This window comes from Anser brachyrhynchus (genome assembly GCF_964034855.1).
Source record: "Anser brachyrhynchus genome assembly, chromosome: 2".
In the NCBI taxonomy this organism is placed as follows: domain Eukaryota; kingdom Metazoa; phylum Chordata; class Aves; order Anseriformes; family Anatidae; genus Anser; species Anser brachyrhynchus.
This window is the reverse complement of record NC_137695.1, coordinates 17,412,330-17,429,032: the sequence shown is the minus strand read 5'-3', so window position 1 is coordinate 17,429,032 and position 16,703 is coordinate 17,412,330. Positions and strand designations below refer to the sequence as shown.

Genomic DNA, 16,703 nt, shown 5'->3' with positions numbered 1-16,703 from the left:
AGAATTCATTTGAAGCACGATGGCAATGCAGCGAAACCAACCGAACAAAGTTCACAATCTGCGTCCAGAAGGTATGCAAAGTAGTTTGAGTGCTAGTGATGATCTAGGAAAATGAGGCAGAAATCAATCATTCTTTCTAAATTAAACAGATTTTTGTGCATGAAATTAAATAAAGCAGTATTATTATCCTTTTGTTGAGTTCAATGAAAAGCTAAAAATGTGGCTAATATAAGACTTTTTTTTTTACTTCCTTCCTTCAGATCAAACTAGAATCCATTATCTTCTTTTCTCTGTATCCCAACAGATCAACTAATCCAATACATCTATTTCACACGTCTCTAGTGAGTGAACAACTGAAAAAATAGGAAGAGAAAGCGCTTCCATTAGAAATCTTAAAACAGTATCTGTCTATCATGAGCCATTTCAATTTTCACAAAAAAAACTAGCGCTGTGTTACTTTCAATTAATGATTTATTGGGGAGGATGCCTCTGGAGCTTCTAAGTTAGGACTGACATTTGAACAGGACACAACCAGGCACAAGTAAATCAAACTGAAGTAAGCCTAGTTTTCTATGGAGAGGAGAAAGGTATTTCTATTACAACGAGAAATTGCGTGAGAGGTTCCCTCTACCCCACTTATTCCAATGAAAGTAACACGCATTCACAAGAACTTCTAAAAACTATGTTCTTCAGCTAAAATTGCTAGTTCTCTTAATTCCTTTCTGAGAATTTCAAGTGTTTGTATGATTATTAAAAGATGAAGGTACTGGAAATGCAATCAGCTCTCCACCATTGCATCAGTTCTGCCATTACAACTTCCTCTGTGATTTACTTAGGTGAACATCTCTCTTGTTAATGGCATTTCTTGGTGCAAGGTAGACACTGCCCAACTTCTTTATGATCCCTTTAGATCTTCTGGTCCTTAACAACCTGCTACTGCTCCTTTTCCATCCAAAGAGCTGCATACTGTTGATTTTGAGCAGCAGTGCGCTGGATTCCTCTTTCCAGTCATTTCCTTGCCTACATCCTAATAGGGGTATCATCATCTCCTTCACTCCACACTCCTTTCTTCCCATTAGAGACAGAAGAGAGCTTAGATCATTATGCTTCTTTATCTACGACCCTTCAGAACATTTTGGTTTCTTTTTAAAGATTTTCTTCAATCTTAAAGAGAAGACATTAGTTTAAAACTGTATTCTGAAAAGACAGGTAGGGCATTAGACAGAAAAACAGTCATGCATCTATAACCTCACGCTCCATTGCTCACAGTAGCAGCATTCACAGAGCAGACGTTCACTGGTTTAAGGAGTTTCAGCACTGTAGTTTCCAAAGCACTACTGAATTTAAGAAATTCCCCACTGCTCACTGGTTGAAGCAGCAAAAAAGCTTTGTTTTACTGTTCTACTGTATAGTGCCAGAACAAATTATTGTTGGCTACAGAATGCAAGCCTTAACCTAAGGTTCATACTTACGGTCGTTATTCTTCAGCTGTCAAACTGAAGAGGAATATCAATAAGCCACATAAATCTGTAAATGCTGATTAAAATGCAAAAGGAGAATCAGCCGGTGTACAGAGGAATTACAAGCTTCCAGAAAACGTACTCATCTCCCCGTGGAAGAGTGATGTTCCAGTGTGCCTCAGGTTGTTACTTAAAAGTGTTTGGATTGAGTATCGGTAAACATCAGCTCCTGGAAGATTTCAGTAAAAAGGCATGTCCTAACATTAAAATATCACTTTCTGACTTCTAAGTAAAACTGAAGTAGAACAACTCCATTTGAAATATTTAATTACGCAGAAAATCTAAATCTCGTATCCAATTTTCTTTCACCAAAACCTCTTTATCCTCAACATTACAGTAACTTCATTTATTCTTAACATTAACAGGTGCTGTTTGAATCCAGTGCCAAAGAGAGGATAGGACACAAGCATAATATTACATTTGGAAACACGAGTGAAGTTTGGCAGAAGCTGATGTGTTGAGGTATCTAAGACACTGCACACGTGCTCCTTGCAATGCACTGTGCCAACTCTGAAAACCACACCACGTTAAGGTAAGATGTCTTACAGGTCAGATGTATGGACTGCACTTGCTCCATACTCCAGACAACACAGGGCACAAAAACAAACCCACAACGGCCCTCCACACGCATTTTCCTTCCACCTCACAGCCAAGCTCAAAAGGGTGCAATCATACGAGTGTTCAGAATAATTTTCATTAGTGCTTCTTTACTTACTTTATAGACTATCTTTCAAAGACAAAATGAATAATGCATCCTGTTGCAGCACACTAAATATACAGACCCTGGGAACCAGGTAAACTGAATATAAGCCACTTTCTCTTGGAGCTGCAGCATTTTTGGCACATACCAAACCCATACATTCTGCCGCTGAGTGTCCGTCCTCATGTTTTCACCTGATCCATACGAACCATTCAGGGCAGGGCACACCACCTTTTTCCAGTAAGGAAGGACGATCCCATCACCTTTTGTGCACACTGTCACAGAAAGCCAAGGCACCTTTTCCTGATATGACAGTACGTGTTTCATAGCGTGCAGGAATTGTAGAGCTAAAGAAATTATTCATTCACTGAGACAACTATTGTCTCACACTGAGAACTCCAGATCTAACAGGCTTCAGCTAAGAAGCAATAGATAACATTTTCATGGTTTCATTGAGTAAAATTCTTAACTTCTTTTTCCAAGGTAAATAACCCATTAAGAGCCAAAGTTGGCTGAATTTCATTCTCGTGAAAACTTTGCCCAAATGAAACTCCCATTTCGCATACGGAGCAGGCAACGTGGAGATACACATATATGAAAACACACCCAGTAAGTTTGGTTTTGGAAGTCAATGCTTTGGAAGTTTAAGAGCCAATAAGTTTCCCAGCTAGGTTGTCCCCTTCTAAGATCTCCCGTTTTTTGTAATCCTGCCTTCTTCATCTGAAGAGAGAAGGTATTTTTCACACACGTGTTACATCACTCAGGAACTAAAAAAAACAATGTTTCTTAAAATTGGAAGTAGCTTCATAGGTGGGTCTTCCATTACAGCCTGCATATACAGGTAGCAAAAGCATCTTCCTAACACAAGACTGCAGAAAGTGGTAAGGAATTTAGTTTCTAATTAATATGAGGCTTACATGAATGTCTAAGGTATAGCCTAGTTTCCTACTAACCAGCTTCACTGCCCCGGCACTCCACAGTATGGATGTCAAATTCTAGCCGAGCAATCAGTCCCATCAGCATATGGCCCTAACGTGCCTGCCTCCGTACTTCTGCAGCCAGGAGCCTAATCTTTATGAGCTGCAGTGTTGAACATTAGAAGGCTTAAGTTCTTTTTTAAACCTGGGATATAAAACCTTCCAGTGCATTATAAACAGTGCTAAGTGTTTGTTTTACTTTTTCCAACACATCAGCGCTTAGGATTCTAAGTGGAAGGAAAGTAGGTCAGGTTTTCCTACTGAAGCTTTTTCAAACTCTTTAATTTTTTGTAAATTCTACAAAATGCATCTGCCTTTTACATCCTTCATTAATATCTTAAGAATACAAACCTCTGAAGTGCACTTCAGTTTACCAAAAGCCTTAAGAGTAGCAAGCATCTATAAATATTAGAGAAATATTTAAGCATAAGTCCATTTTTTTTTGTTACTGTGTACTAGGTCTGGCTTATCTTTGATCACAGATTTTTGCAGTAACTCATTAAAAATGCACAAGGAATTTGCCTGCATGGATCAGCCACAGAATAGTGATCTGAACATTTAACATCCTGCAGGGGAAAAAAGGTGGAACCCGTGCACTGAAGGGGTGCTTTGAACACTTTCGAAGGATCGTCGTCTGCATTTCTTAATGAGAGGACATTCACCGAGTCCCTGCTGATTACACAATAGTCTCAGAGTTTAAAACACAGATTTTTCTACCTTCACGTTTCCACTAGTGCACTACGCCAACAAGGAAGCTACTATTTGCTCCTTTTATCAGCAGTAGTACAAAGAGTAAGGCACACCCTGCTGAAGCAACTGGAAAAACCTGCTACGTGAGAGCAGACAAGCGAGCACCCATACCTTCACCTCGCTCCACGTTTCTACAGGGACTTGGCCTTAGCCCAGCTGGGGAAAGCTGAGCAGAAAAGCAAGGCCTGGGCATAAACACAGCAAGGTAATTCCAAAAGAAGAAGAAAAAAATAATTAAACTAAAAGGACAATCTTGGCACAAGACCTGGTTATCGCCAACTGATCTTGAACAAACTGTGGCTGAATATTGCAAGTAGGTTCCCCACGCTGAGCACACTTTAGCTCTGGAACAGGCTTCTAATTAAAGTCGTGGGGGAAAAGGCCCAGCTGGTTTTGAGGCAGAGCTCCATATGTCTATGGCTGTATGCTGAAGCTTACAAGAGCATTGAAATAAACTTGATGAATAGGGAGGTCCTTTCCTGTCCCACATTCCTAAGAGAACAATAACTGTCAACCAAACAGCATCGCTCCGATACAGCTCGAAGATACAACCATCTGTCAGGCAGTACCAAACAGTAATTAGACCAGAGAAAGCAAAAACATATCAATGTCATAGCAGGACAAACTTTGCCAAGAATAAACTTCACAGAAGATCTTTTCACAAATGTCTTAGACTCACAACCACGCTTCCCGTAATTTCGTAGCAGAAATTTATTTGGTCCCCGTGCAAACACGAGATGCACCCAGCACACCTCCTGTTCCCAGATCGGGAAGCGCTCAGCCTAGCTGGTCTCCACGCAGCTAGCAGCCCCGGCACCTGCACGCCCGGCATCCTGCACACACGCAGCGGATCGGCCGCCCCAGAACGGCGTTACGGCCAGCACACCCAGCAGTCCCTCCGCTCGCTGCAGCCACTTACCATTCAGCTCGGGCAGGATGATTCAGAACCAGCTGGCACCTGCTTTGCTACTGAAGGCTTCACACAGCCATTTCTGCACACATCACTAACAAGAAAACTGCCGCAACCGCCGTGCTGTAGGACCTCCCTGGTAAGACCAGATCTGCTCACAGAAACCCCACATCCCTTCAGACCAAGCATTACAGGTTGAAGAGCAGATGGTCCTTCAGGCTCACCAACCTTTCCACTTGCTTGACATCTAAGATATACATAACAAAGTACGCAAGCTGGTCTAATACAGAATATTTGCCTCCACCTACGAGTCTTTCAGGCTAGGAGACCATTTCTTCCTACTGGGTCCAGGCCAGGGGTGGGGAGTGGGAGGAGGATCTGGTATCCTTGTTTATTATTGCAATGTACCTGAAATTGAAGACAAACAGCACAATACTTTTGGCTGATTGGCTCCACCTGTTCATGCACCAAGTCACTGAGCACATCACGCATCTACTGTTCCCCTTCTACGTGCCAATACCGAAATGCAACAACTGAGGGCGTAGCACGAGTGCTCATCAGGAATCGTCCACGTAAAGCAAACTGAAACAAAACTATTTGCTATTTCTTATAAAACACGAGCTTGGGATACTCAAGGAAATTATCTGGCAGTAGCCAAAAGAACAAACTAAAGGAAATATTTTTTCTATACAATATCTAGGTTAAGTTATAATAGCCATAGCCCAACTATTCAGGTAAGCACTTAAGACATCTTTAGAACGAGTCCTTCAGTGGCTGCTGAGCAGAACGGAGCAGACACAGCCTGTCAGAGCCCAAAGTTTTGACAACAGTCTTTGTCAGCAGGCAGGCTGCTACACCAAAACCCAGGCTGCTCTATAGCCATTATTGTTCTTTACTCCTAAACATCCTCTCCCGGTCATTTCTGAAGAAAGTATGACAGCTCTTACATTCTCATCAGGAGACCTTCCTTCATTAACACACCAGCTTCCTTTTTGCAGTTGATTTCCCCTCTCCCCACCCCCTTGCAAAACCGTTGTGGTCAAACACAGAAAAGTTTAGCAGAACAAGAATAAAACTCGCGTCTGAGCAGTAAAGTTGACATAAAATAAAACTATTTTTTCAGCTTTATTCTCCTGGTGAAGCACAGAGCAAGGTAGCTGCAGAAGAACGCTACAATCCATTCTTAGTTTGTATCACACCACCACATTTTCCTCTACTGTTTCAGTACATCTGGTTATACTAGAATACCAACACTTTTTTAGACTTGTCATCAGAATAGCACACACTTACATTCACTGTAAGTGCCTGCAGATCTGATTTATAGTATATTCCAGACATATGACTGTATAATTCAGACAAGCTTAAAAAAAGTATGCTGAAAGAAGATACTACCAAGGACTTCCCACTGGCTCTGCTAAGCGTAAGAGGACATATTTTACTTGACCTACCCTACTAATCTCAGTAAATTGGACCTCAGCAACAGATGCAAAGCTCAAGTGACCACTTACAAATCCTTAATGCTGCTCCACCTCCAGCCTTTGATCAGTTTTCTTCTGAAAGTACCGAATGGACCTGTGCTCCTTAGCCTATGTAACAGGCTCCTCTTAGTCCAGGAGCTGACCTCTGGTACCAGAAGCAGAGTTACTGCTCCCGACTTCAGCTGCATTGCTCCCTACCACATACAGAAAGGCATACACTGGGATACAACAATAAATTCTAGATCTAAGTAGTTCAGAGACTGTTTTGGTTATTTTGCTATAGGACTTGATAACAAATTACAGAATTACTACAATATCATATACGTGCAGGCTGACATTTATATTTGACAGTCTGACCCAAAGTAGCTAAAATGTATGATGAAATCTACATTCACAGCTTTCATTCCTCTGAATATTACAAAACTGTAAGCACACAAATTGCTTGAAGCGTGATTCACCTTTGCACAAACATAAGTTAAACTAGAATTGTTAGAAAGAGCATTTTGGATCACAAAAGGCCTTTACCCCATGGGTCCCTACCCATGTTTGTACTAAAAACATAAAAACTGAACTCTTCAGAAACACTGTAGGCATTGCAAAGCAAATAAAAGGAAAAATCGTCTATACAAATCTAACTTCTAGCACTTGGAAAACATTTGGGCAGTTAGAATTACACTTATGTGAAAAGCACTATCTTACCCTCTTCTGCTTCTTCCAGACTTCACCCATGGAAAATTGACAGGATTCCCCACCAGACATCCTTCCTACTACCCTATGCTGAACCCTGGCCAGGCTCCAGCAGCCTGAAGGATTTTGCTATGCCACTGCAGTGACAGCAAAAACCCGTGTCCAAAGTGGCAAGTTTGGTTTCTTGGTTGTGTGTGTGTGTGTTTAAGTATGTTATTTTGAAACAATACTTTCAGAAATACCATCTTTGAAACTTGAATGGGGTGGTTCCTGTACACAAATTCTGGATCTCAAGCATGTTGTTTACGCCAAGTGTCAGGCTGATAAAGTCACGTAAACTTGCAGTTTTAATAGCAAGTTTATTAAGTTTATTTTTCCCTTCTTCATTTATATTTAATACCAAGCTCCCAGACCTACATAGGTCATTCTGGCAGCTGGTACAATTGCATGCCAAGTCACAAGCTAAAGACTCTGACACCAAAATGTCAAACCAGCGACCCTCTGATGAGGGTTAAGCAATAGCGAAAGAAATCTGCCTTCCGGAACACGGCCTGGTTGAGCAACATGGAGACAAGGTCTCAGCATCACATCAGGAACTTCCTAAGGAGAAGCCCAAGCCAGCCTGCTCATACTGTTCTCTTTGGCGTTGTCTAACCAAAAAAAAAAGGAAACGCAGTACACTATGCCCCTTGACGAAATGGGTCACTGACTAGGAACCACTGACCTTCACAGTGGTACCGTGACTTTAACTCATAACCAGAATTCAAACGCTAGGGCTGGAACCAGTTTCTTACTTGGAGACCAGAGTAGCTCATCCCTTGACTCCTCAAGAAGTGGTTTTTTTTTTATTTAAAGTCTTTACCATCCCTCTTTTAGTTACAAGATTCATGTAGGATCAAATAGATTACATTAGCTTTCCCTTGAGCTTTACTTTTTCCAAGGATACTCTATTCTCTTCCAACATTTTTTTTCCTGAAATGTGCTGATTTTATCAAAAGAATGGTGGGCACCTGACATATTTTCCCCCATTCATCCCTTGGCCTAGGAAATGTTTCATTGCCAAAGGAGGCAGGAAAGACTCATCAGTAAGAGAGGAGTGCTGCAACAGTTATCTCAACTTCAAGGTCAAAAGTAGGAGTTATAGACACACGCGCGCACACACACAAACAAATCCATGCTCCTTACAGTAAGGGCTGTCTTGTGCTTGAGTACTTACGCTATAAAATAATTTTTATGTATAGCAAATGTGCATGCAAGAGGGAGTATATGCATAAAAACATCCAACATTCATGGAAAAAAATTAACTTCAAGTAAGAGGAAATGTGTAGCTCCCCATGTATGTGTAACTTCTAACTTAAGACACTTACTTCTAAATGTCTCTGCAACACTGCAACAATGCAAACACTAGATTTCAGATTACTTTTTCTATTACAGTTTCTATCCAGCAAAGATAACAATGTGGAAAAAAAAATGTAACATTTGGCAAAAAGTAACCAGACGTGAAGATTTCGTGCTGGCTGTGGCACATTCTCACTTCTCTGCCGGGGAAGCAAGGCTGCCAGCTGCCACCTATGCCCATACCAAGGCTCATCTCTTCAGCCTGCGTTCCAGTGCAGAGGTAACATCTCGGCATACTACTCAGGAATGAGCTCTGGAGAAGACCAGGCGCAGCCATTACTTACTAATTCAGAGCAGTGTATTACTACATTTAGTAGTCTACTATTACAGCCGTTACTACATTTACGAGGTCTCTAACAAGTGTTCTGAGAATTACGTAGAAATCTGTCTCTCTGACGGCAACAGAAGAGATGAAGAGGAAGAGATCATTTCATTGGAAGATGCAAGCCAACAACAGGAGTGAGGCACTAACATTTGTTAAGGCAGAATGAGAAACAACCCCTGTGAGAAAGAGGGTAACATATGCTTTAAATCCATATAAGATAGAAGAGCATGTAGGTCACAAGGCCTGCACTAACAGGGCACAAAAGGAAAGTTTAGCCCTTTGCTTATTGCACTCTCAATTCCACCTGAAGAGAAGGGAAATCAGCATTTGCATTTGACCAGCCAGGGGATCAGAAGCAGCTGGCTGCAAGGAAAGGGACAGAGACGTGTAGACACAAAGGTTGGACGTGGTGCTTCGGGATTTGTTTTAGTGGGTGACATTGGTAGTAGGGTGATGGCTGGACCAGATGATCCTGGAGGGCTTTTCCAACCTTAACGATTCTAGGACCTCCCCAGAGAGGTCACCTGCCTTGCAGCCTGGGAGCCAGGAGCATGGGAAGCGTGCCGAGCCCTCAGCACAGGGCACAGCAGCTCCCACCATGTCCGGTGCAGACACTGAGCACACTCCTCCTCTCATCCCAATGCTGAGGAACTGCACAAGCTGCAAACCAGCAGGCAAATATTTAGCCAGAAGCACCAAACTGGAAGACAACGTTTGCTTTTTGGACAACTGGGAGCAACTTCATTTACTGTTTTGATCTTCACAGGGTGGGCAAATGTGCTAATTGAGATTTCTTATGTAGCTGCTCTGACATACTAGAAACTTAATACAAACACACTGAGCAGCCACACAAGGTCCAATTACTTAAATGAACATTTTCCTATTCCTGGAGTATGGCATTAAACGCCTTAGCTTTAGCCTGCCGTTAGACTGTATCAATGGGCATGCAATGTTTTCAGGAGCCTAGAAATATTCCATTCATAAAATGAAGAGGTTTTCTCTCCTGAAGTACCACAGGCCCCATTTTCCATCCTGTGAATACATGCAGTGCACCTGCTGGCTCCACGTCACCCCCAAGGCTTTTAGCTGTGATGACAGCAGGCTGATTTTAACAAGCTGCAGTGTTTTGATATGTAATATACGTGCCTATTGAACTGATACATGTATTTTAAATATTAATGCTACATCCAAGCTGGATGAAAGCATTAGGGAATTTAGAATAAGCGATTAATTAAGGTGGGGCACTTAATTCCCTGAAGAAAGACAGCGGTATGCAAAATGGTGAGTTCACTACTCGCATAAAGCACCCAGAATGTCTCCTGTTTTCTTTCAAATTTAATTGCCATCACCCGTAGGAAGCCAAAACCACTAGCCAGAACTCATTATATAGTGTGATAAAGCTCAAAGTCTGAGGAATAAAATGGAAATTCAACATTAATGAAGTGGCGTTTAATCATCTGTCATCATCGATTACGCTCGGCCACCTACACAACCAAGTTACAGAATTAAGCATAATGTTACAGATGCTGTCTGCCTCTATTCATAGAGCAGTAAAAAGAGTATTCAACAAAAAACTATCTTCCTACAGGATGTTTTAATTCTTAACAGTAACAAATAAATCCATTACTGCCTTTTATTTGCTGAACAGAAGGTAACCACTGGTAGAGTTCCTGGACTGAGACCACCTGTCTTTGTCTTAGACGTTGGTTATTATGGTTCCTGTGTATTTTTCCAGTTAGTTAACTCTGATACAGTGTCTTTCTGTACCTAAAATACTTGAACTCTTCCTCCACAGCTACCCCAGCTACAGACTCTTCCCTTCCAACAAGCTTCTGCATGGGTTTAACACCCTTCCCTTCCCATCTTTTTTTCCCCTGTTGAAATGAAGGTACTTAACAGTCTGCATTTATCGTGGTGGGAAAGTTCAGTGAAAAGCCCTAATAAGAATGAATCTAAATGATCTTTATTAAGTAATAAACACATATTTATCATGAAATCAGGAATCCAAACAACTCATTGAATACAATACAGTGTTAGAAAACATTTAAAACATTTTTCATAGTTTCTAGGAAACAAAAGCTGTTTGCAGGTGGTACAATGAAGTTTTCAACTCTTCTCCCCGTTGTCAGACTGCTCCTTTGGCCCCTGCTCCCTCCAGTAACTGCCTTGCTGACCCTTCCCTGGCCACACTTAGGGCAGAAGTCTCCAGGTCCAGTTGTCCAGGAAGACATCTTCCTCCACTGCTGCAGTCCTGAAGTCAGCTATTTCTGGTCACATTTTGTCTGTCGGTCTGGGTGCACACCACTGATCAGAAGTAGCTGTCTTGCAGCAGACACGAACAGAGAGAACTCCTGGCACTTGCTGGTTGTAGCCACAGCTACACAGATGATAGCACACGTCTTTCCTAAGCTCCTTCCAAAAATTGGTTTGCCTGATGACTGACCACTCGGCTGCTGCACGCTGCTTTTGGTCTCCTTTTGAAACATCACAATTTCTAGAAGCTAGACAGTTCAACTGAGAAGCAGCACGCTCACCTCGCCTGACCTGCTGCAGGTCTCGCCGCCCAGCCGCATGACTCGCAGGGCCATCAGATGACGGCCAAACGCACCCCTCGGCCTGTACTCGAAGCATGCCATTCACAGTTTTAGCCCCTGAGGCTTGTTTGCCATTTTGATGCCCTCCCTCGGACTGGTGGCGGCAGCTGGAAGGTGGTCCATATCACAGTTCGTGTCGTATTTCAAACACATAACAAGCTTTCAAAGCAAGGAGTCACACACTGGCACTCTATTGGAGCAGCGTAAGACTACTGGGCTGTAGCACTTGTAGGGTCTCTTTAGCACAAGAAAAAAATCTAGCATCTAATTCTGATGTTATTTAACAGATTGGGATCCTTGGATAAGAAACCTACAACAGCTCAGTGATGCAGGCTGGATGTTCCTTTCCCCATCAGAAAGGACCTGCTAGCACTGAGGTTGGCTTGCCCGAAGCTCCGGGTTACCTACACGTCCACCGGGAGCTATCGAACCAGATAACCTTGGATACTGTGCAGCAAAGGGCTCCTTTCAGAGCCTCCGTGATCTACAGATGGCAAGAGAGCAGCAGGGAGGGCAGGGCAGGGAGTGCCCAGACAAGGCAGCTCACAAAGGGCTGCTGTTCCCGCGGGGGGAGCAGCAGCAGCCGCGCCTTGGGCTGGTGGGAGGGCGAGTGGGGAGCGAGGGCACGAGGGGAGGAGCGAGGACTTGAGATCCGACCCGCACACAACACAGATTTCATGTCCCTGATAGACTTTACCCTCTGTGCACGTTAGTAAGAGAGCAAGCTGCTCGTTCAGAAGGTGGTTTTGGTGACTTCTCCAGCACTGCTAGTGTCAGGACGATGCAGCTTCAGCTTCCCCCTGTGTGCACACTTCGCTCACAGCGCCATCAGAGCACAGAAGTTAACTGTGCTCACAGCTTCCCAAACGGCCCAGATTACAATGCGATAATTAACTGCTCGCCAACAGCTACTTCACTGAAAACCTCTATCACTGTATCTGCTAGACCAGGGAAAAACTTCATTACTGAATCTGTTAAGCCCCTGAGAAGAAACTTCAGGCTGTTGCTTTAGATCAGTTCTCTTTTGCAAGACTTAGAACTGTGATAAAAAAGCAAGGCTTTCTATCAGCTGAACTAGCAACTTCTTAAAAAAATAAAAAAATAAGAATAAACCTCTCCACCAGCCAGTTGAAGCTTCTGATTTGGCCACACGTAGTGTGTGAAATATTTATACTCTGCTCTTATTTATAATTAACAACGTCAGTTCCATTTCTTTAGATAGCATTCACGGCGCGCTGTCAATGAAACAGCACTTCTGGATTTCATATATGAAACAATATTGTTCCTTTTGGAACAGATTCATTTGCTAAAGGCAAGCTCAGTCCACCAAACAATACATTATGAGTGCAATAAAGATTTTCAATGCTCTTTATATAAATGGATATAGACATTTCCAAGCTCTAAGAAATAATTAGTAGCTCTGAAGCAGTTTTACTCTACTTTTGAATGTTATATGATTTATAGTATAATTTATTTTGTAGTTAGTCATCATTAACAGTTGGCTGAATTAGCTTTCCTATTTTTTCAGAACTTATTCCATCATATACACTGAAACACCATAAGAAAATGTAATCATTCTTAACTTAAAGAGGCTGTCTTTATAAGACAATAAAGCAGCACACCGTTAGAATTAAGAATTCTTATCCCACATATTGGTACACCAGTGTTTCACGGCTTTATTTATTAATACTAAGAAGAATATAAAAGTATTCTTGGTCTCTCATCCTAATCCACACACTGTTAAGGACCAGAGAAAACAAATGACAGTCTAATCCAGTATCAGAAAACTATTGGCAGAAGAGTATTCATAAAATAATCCTACCTGTAAGGCCGTCTCTACTTCAACATGGACTTAAGATACACATTTTCCAGGCTGTAGATTCTATGGAACCTGAAGAAAAAAGGAAAGGCTACTAGTATTATGACATTAGAGTTGGAAACATGAAGTATCTTCATGTTTTTATTCTAAATGTTAAGAGCATGTATTCCTAACAATCATTTCTCTACGAAGCCTTGCAAAAATAAGAGTGAGAAGAGGCTTTTAGTTAGGGTGTAGGGTGGGGGGATGATGAGTTGCGAATTGTTCTGCATCCATGCCTACCCTAGGCAAATTCATCTTAAAGGAGTAATTAAAGAAAATTATTTCAAAATATGCATAGGTAAGTTTCGTCTACCTTATAAACATCCACAAGACTTCATGCGTACATAATCACATTTTACACGTGAACACCACAAGTCTGGGTACAAACTAGTACAGGTTAGCCTTCTCCTATTATTCTTCAAGTCCAAACTCAAAAACCCTTCAAGCACGCGTGACTTGATGCTTACAGTAAAGGTGCTCGTTTCTTTGCTTCATGACAACTAATCGTTCTGCTTTGGAGAGTCAGCAATAACCTCAAAACCATCACTAGCCATGCATGCTGACATTTAGCAAGTGTCTTTTTCAACGCTCCACCTTGCACCGTGCGCTGCCTGCTCCTCATGCAGACGCAGAAGACCTGATGTTCCCAGGCCTGATGTCCCCTCCTGGCAGTGGGCTGCAGGAGCAGCACCGGCGTAACAGAGCACGGAGGGTGCTTGGGGAACAGAACCACGGCAAACCCCTCTGCATGCATGGCAAGAGCTTAACCGTCAGAACAGCAGAAATCCTCAAGACAGGGCTGCTCTTTCAGCATTTGTATTTCACCATATCCTTCTCACGCTGCATATGACAACGATCACACCTCCCATTGTATAAATCTATGTGGCTTTACAGTATCGTTTGTAGGTACAATTCATAGATCTTTTCAGTGATTACCTTTAAATACTGATGTCATTCCAGATATAAACAATGAGTTAACTACAGGAGCTTCTCACTGCAGGTTTGTGATAGAATTATTGCACCACTGACCACACTGCACACAGTTAAAGATCTGTGAAAGCTCAAGGTTTTGTTCTTTAAAACTAGCAAAGAATTGCCTGGCTGACAATTTTGTCTTCTATTAAAATACTCTTTTTCTTTCTTTAAGATATAACATACTTCAAGGGGGCACTGTCCAAATTTTTTATTAAGGCTGAATTTTAACTTGACTTGTGATTTCACTCAAGTTACCCAAGAACAGCAATAGTAGGATCGTATTAGCCCTCACAGCGCTGAATTGAAAAGTGACGGAAATAAGACATAGGCCACAGTAACAAGATGCGCTCCCAGGGGATTAAAGATACTGAAATCCTTTTACATTAGCTGCTCATCTTTTCTCCATAGCTAGCAACTGGGAGGTGAAGTCCATTAAAAACATGATTCATAATACAGATTGTTAAACCATTTTCAGGACAAAACTTGGGGTCCACAAAACTAGTCTGCTTAATGCTACTGCTCAAGAACACATGGAATTTGTTATCCTTCCAGAGAGGGGGGCAAATTCAAGTTATATTCCCTGCTAGCTAGGCATAATGAATATAGATATTTTTCAAAAACATCAAAGTAAAGTTCTGTGCATCTTCAGACGAGCTATTTTCAGTGTTCCCCTAAATGCAAGACTGCTAACTGAAGGAACAAGCATGTCAAAGCAACATTTATCACTGTCCTTGGAAACTCACTTGTCAAAGAACTTTCCTGAAGGCCTCATGGTAACCCTCAAAATGGTCCCGGAAAATACAAAAATGTGGAGCCAGAGCTGTTCTCAGACCTGCCATAACCACATGGGACAGGACAAGTGGTCTGAGCTGTCAAGGGATGTTAAGGACACTGCACTGCAAATGTTATTTGAAATGTACTAAGTAATGCTTGCTCCCTGCCTCTGTACTTCAGTACTAGTACAGGTCAAAGAAATATTACATAAGTAAGATATTGCTTGTGAGGTAAATACCCACGACCCACTGAAACCAGGTATAAATTAATTGTTATATATTTCTAAGATTAAAATTAGGGAAGGACAAATGAATATACTGTAACTTTTCCTTAATGAACCATGCACAGTAGCAACCAGGAAGAAAACCTTCCCGGAGATGGGGCAGGAAGAATATATACACCACGGGCAAGGATTAAGCTGTATTAGCACAACTATGCAGGAAGCTTTCAGGACTTCCACACGTAACTCACCTGGCTCTAGATGGTGAAACTCGCTTAATTCACTGCAACAGCTTTCAGGAGGAGGTACACTGGGAGACAGCTAACAGACACTTTGCTAGCAGCAAGACCAGATTTTTTCTACTTTTACTTATTATCATAGCAAGTTCTACAGTAATCCTTAATACGGAAGAACCAGTTATGGGGGAAAGATGCCACTGAACTACTTTTCTTAGATGCCTTCTGCTCCCTTCCATATGCCAGAGACAAATGAAAGGCTCCAGCATGCCCGGGTGCTTGCCACAGAAAAAGGAGAGATTCGGTACAGGAAAGCACAACCAAAGCTCCAGTTTTCCGTGAAAGGCAACGCTGCAACATCATAAGAACAGATGGGTGTTCCAGCAGTTTCCAACAGCATCTTTGTGAGAATCACAGGACTCCCACCAGGCATGCAGGAAAGGGCTGGAAGCTGTCCCTCAGCAAGCTTAGTTGTGACTGTTTCCTATCATGAGCTGGGAAGTCCTGAAAATTTGAACAAAATTGCAAATAAGCATCTAATATAATAGCACATTATCCTGCCTTCTCTGCATCTGGTATTGACTTTCATCCTGTGCTGCTACAAGCTAACAGCTCCAACACCTGCCTAATATAAAAATTAATTCCAAGTTGAATGTTAGCACACAGAAGACAGTTCACTACACACACAAAAAGCCACTTTAGCTGAGGTCCAAGGCCCATCTCACGGTGTCCTGCCTCTAATGGGGACTGCTAATGGATGCCTAAGGAAGAGAACACGCACAAACACACGGCAACGCTTCCTGAGCGCTCCCTGCCACTTGACAGCAACGTGCGGCTCTGGGACCTCCTCCGCCTCCTTTCCAGCGTACACATGCAGGTAGAAAGATGTTCACATTAAAGTCTGAGGCTATTCTGAGTCCGAGCTCATTTAAATCAACTTTTCACCATTTCGGTTACTGCTCTATTCTTTCCGTGGTGATGAATAGACAGGCACAGCAGAAACCCATGGGTCCCCTCCATTCATTCCCTAGCCCAAAGAGATTAAATCCTAAAACCCAAATTAACTGTTGCTTTCAGAACCTGCATGTAATCACCGTTCTGTTCGGAGCACAAAAAGACTTGCTCAACCCAACGGTGACATTTAGCGAAATCCGCATGCCGGTCCTACGTGAGATTAGAGATTTAATCACCCGCATCCCCGAAAGTATTGTTTGTTCTCATTAAGCACATAACAAAGCTGTAAATTAAGTAAGACCTTCCTGTAAATACTGCCAAGAAGTAAACATCCCTGAAGGAGG

General features: G+C 42.2%; 1 protein-coding gene across 8 annotated transcripts in view; it reads right to left on the bottom strand.

The window, feature by feature from the left end:
* MPP7 (MAGUK p55 scaffold protein 7) overlaps nt 1-16,703 on the bottom strand; it is a 152,488-nt gene that overhangs the window by 135,183 nt on the left and 602 nt on the right. For 6 of the 8 annotated variants that reach the window (XM_080583312.1, XM_080583321.1, XM_080583322.1 and 3 more), the window contains exon 2: nt 13,162-13,230. The gene's annotated coding sequence lies outside the window, so the exon portion shown is untranslated. Of the gene's footprint in view, nt 1-4,866; nt 5,882-13,161; nt 13,231-14,918; nt 14,957-16,703 lie in introns of those variants that run through there. The other 2 variants (XM_080583316.1, XM_080583315.1) reach the window with 2 other exon arrangements.